This window comes from Lynx canadensis, chromosome B2, assembly GCF_007474595.2.
Source record: "Lynx canadensis isolate LIC74 chromosome B2, mLynCan4.pri.v2, whole genome shotgun sequence".
Lineage (NCBI taxonomy): Eukaryota > Metazoa > Chordata > Mammalia > Carnivora > Felidae > Lynx > Lynx canadensis.
The window spans coordinates 22342921-22347061 of NC_044307.1; the positions used below are offsets into that span (position 1 = coordinate 22342921).

At 35.2% G+C, this 4141-nt stretch overlaps 1 pseudogene; it reads left to right on the forward strand.

Moving 5' to 3' along the window:
- The first annotated feature begins 558 nt into the window (after positions 1–558).
- On the forward strand, positions 559–990 carry LOC115513627 (annotated as a pseudogene).
- The last annotated feature ends 3151 nt before the right edge of the window (positions 991–4141 follow it).

Here is a 4141-nt window from a genome sequence, read left to right on the forward strand (position 1 = left end):
CTGACACTTGATTTCGGTTCAGGTCATGACCTTGTGGTTCACGAGACCAAGCCCCGAGTTGGGTTCTGTGCTGACAGCACAGAGCCTGCTTGGGATTCTGTCTGTCCCTCTCTCTCTTCCCTTTCCCCCACTTGTGCTCTTTCTCTAAATAAATAAACTTTAAAAAGAATAATGGTTAAAATTAAAAATTTACTGGATTAGTTTAACAACAATATAGATACAGATAACGAGAGAATTTATGAAATGGAAAATAGAAGGAAATATATAAAATGAGACATGGTAAAACAAAAGGATGGAAATATGAAAGAGTAACCCATAGAACATTTGGGGAAGGGTGGGAGGGCAATATATGTATACTTAGAAAAGAAGCAATAATTGAAGAGATAGTGGCATTAAAACACAGACGTCTTAAGGAGCCCAAGCAGAACAGTTTAAAAATGCATAAGATGGCAGGCTTGCAGTGAGTGGCTATCAGGAATGAAAACAGGTATGCCTGGAAAAGCAGTTTCTCTTCAAATCATCTTCTTTCATGCCACTTGATAAGCATCTTGATTCACCATGGCATTAGCATCAGTAAAATGGGTGATATCAACTATAACTATCTAGAAACATTTATTTCCAATTCAAAACAGAGATTTATATTGTGTTTGTCATAAATCTACATATTCTCCTCTTCCAGATGACTATAATTGCAAAGTAGAGCTTGCTTTGACATCTGATGGCAGGACAATAGTATGATACCACCCTTCTGTGGACATTCCATATGAACCTATAAAACCTATCCCTCAGCCAGATCCTGTATATAATAATGAAGAAACACATGATCAAGTGCTGAAAACCATATTAGAAGAAAAAAATGAACACTTTGAGCAAGGACCAATGATAGAACAACTTAGCGAAATGTTCTTCACTACTTAGCACCATCGGTATCCTCATAGACTGTATCATAGATTCAGTCATAGGAAACTGGAACCACCAAAAGACAGATGATATTGAGATTTTCAGGAATTAAAAGGATGTTATCTTGTATCTCATTTGCCATATGACAAAATGCAATTATGTTCACTGTTATGTAGCAAGACAATAATAAAATGTTTTTTCAGAAAGAAAGAAAGAAAGAAAGAAAGAAAGAAAGAAAGAAAGAAAGAAAGAAATTCAAACCAAAGCGCATGATGAAAATCCAAAAAACAAAGACAAAGAAAAACGTAGCTAACACAGCTAGAAAATAAATACTAATGGTGATCAAAAGAATAACAGTTAAGAATAATGACTCTCAACAGAAACAAGTCAGCAGGTAATGAGGTATTTATAAAACTCAGAAATAAACTGACAAGCTAGAATTGTATATTGGAGGAAGATATCCTTCAAGAATAAAAGTGAAATAAGGGTGCCTGAATGGCTCAGTCCGTTAAGCATCTGACTTCAGCTCAAGTCATGACAGTTTGTGGGTTCGAGCCCCACATCTGGCTCTGTGCTGACAGCTCAGAGCCTCGAGCCTGCTTCAGATTCTGTGTCTCCCTCTCTCTCTCTATCCTTTGCCTGCTTGTTCTCTGTCTCTTTCTCTGTCTCTCAAAAATAAACATTAAAAAAAGAATAAAAGTGAAATAAAGCCACTTTCAGACAAACAAAATCTGAAATAATTTGTCATTTGAAGACTTACACTAAACAAAAATGATCCCAGATGGAAGGTCAGAGGATCTGATCCCAAAAATGATCCCAGGAAGGAATGAAGAACAATGAAAATGGTAAATATGTGGATAAATATGTAGAAAATATGAATAAATTCTGGATGTATAGAACAATAATAATGTCCTATTAAGTTTTAAACATAAAGAGAATTAAGATGTACAAAAATGATGCTACGTAAATTGAGATAAGCAGCAATTCAGTTAAAGTTTCAAAAATATTTGTGTTATCAAAGAACAGCATAATTTATATGGGACTTGGATAAATTTGACACACATTTCGTAATTTCTAGGGGATCTAGAACCATAATAAATAGTATATAACTTCCAAGATAATAAAGAGAGGAAATGAAGTAATGAAGCATAATCAATCCAAAAGAAGGCAACAGAGGAGATTAAAAAGGGACATGGCAGAGATGAGATAAATAGAAAATATATAAGGAGATGGTAGATTTAAACCCAAATATATTGGTACTTATACTAACTGTAAATTAACTTAAGGCTCCAATTCAAAAGCAAAGATTGTCAGACTGGACTTTTTCAAAGGATGTGTTGTTTACAAGAGAAGTCTAAAATAAAAGGATACAAGTAATTTGAAAGTAAAAGAATAGAAAAAGATACACATGCAAATATTCTCCTAAAAAATGTTAGATGCTATATTGATATTAGGAAAAGTAGGCTTTAAGGCAAAAAAAAAATTTTATAAAGATAGAAACTTAACAATAATAAAGGTTCAAATTACTAGGAAGATATTAAAAAATCAGACACCTATTGTAGGTATCTAATAGCATAGTCTTCTACAAAGCAAAAGCCGACTGAATTAAAAGGAAAAATAAGGGGTGCCTGGGTGGCTCAGTCGGTTTAGCGTTAGACTCTTGGTTTTGACTCAGGTCATGATCTCATGGTTTATGGGTTGGAGCCCCAAACCCAGCTCCACACTGACTGCTTGGGATTCTCTCTCTCCCTCTCTTTCTGCCCTTCCCCTGCTGGTGCTCTCTCTCTTTCTCTCTCTCTTTCTTCTCTCTCAAAATCAATAAATAAACTTTAAAAAAAGGAAAAATAGACAAATTGAAAATCATCACTATTTCCAACAAATCTCTCTTGGCAATGAAAAAAATGAACACATAAAAAGTCACTATGGATATAAAATATTTGAGGAACACAATCAGAAAACTTGGCCTAATGGACATTTACAAAACACTGAAACCAATCACTATTTTATATATATATATATATTATATATATATATATATATATATATATATAATATATATATATACACACACACACACACACACACACAATTTCTCAAAAAATGATTGAAATCATGCAGCATTGTCTCTAACTATGTTGTAGTTCAGCTGTAAATCAATACTCAAAAGGCAACCAGATTATCCCAGTCCTGAGAAGATGCTGAACAAGCAAGACTGTTGGCCCCCAGCTTCAAGGTCAACACTGAGGAAATTAGAGAGAAAACTTGGAGAAACCTTGAGATGACAGGGTTTGTTCTGAACGCCTGATGATTAAGTGGTGGCTGTGGCCAGTGGACCAGAAATCCTGACAAGACTGAGGAAGAATAAAATCAAAAAGAAACTATTGGCATTCTAGTTTTGTTTTTCCCTTGCCCTCCCTGAAGGAACAAACATATCTTCCTTCTGTCCCATTGTGACTCAGACTTCTGGTCCAGGTGTCCACTGAAGCAAAGTAAAGGCAGTATAGAGCCCTATACTACTGAGGAGCTAGAAAAATAAACAGGGACCAACTAACCAAGGATATTCATTTTTCCATCCTTCCACCTCCAAATCCCCAAGACTGGTAAGTTAAAATCTAAAAGTAATCTCTAATATCCAGATAATTGGAGATCTAAAAAGAGAGAAATAGTTTAAATGGAGAGAAGGAAATGGAGTTAAATTTCCTGGAACTAAAAAACTAGGAAAGAAAGACTTTGGACTGAAAAGTGTTCCAGAGAAGAGTAATGAGGAAAATGTCCAACTAGACATATTTTAGTGAAATTTGAGAATATCAAGGTCAAAGAAAAAATTCTTTTTTTAATATTAATGTTTATTTATTTTAGAGAGAGACAGAGACAGAGTGCAAACGGGGGAGGGACAAAGAAGGGGGGGGGACACAATTCAAAGCAGGCTCCAGGCTCCATGCTGTAGGCACGGAGCCCAACATGGGGCTCTAACTCACGAACTGTGAGAGCATAACCTGAGCTAAAACCAAGAGTCAGACGCTTAACCAACTAGCGCCACCCAGGTGCCCCAGAAAAAATTCTTAAAGTATAAACATAATACAGCCTCATGTATGGGAGGTAGATAGACACTAGATTTTCCAACAGCAATACTGGATACAAGCAGACAATGGAGTTACATTTTTAAAGTATTGAAGGAAAAGCCGCATTGTCATTCAAATAAATAAAAAACATTGAAATATACAAAGTATCAAAAGGTATC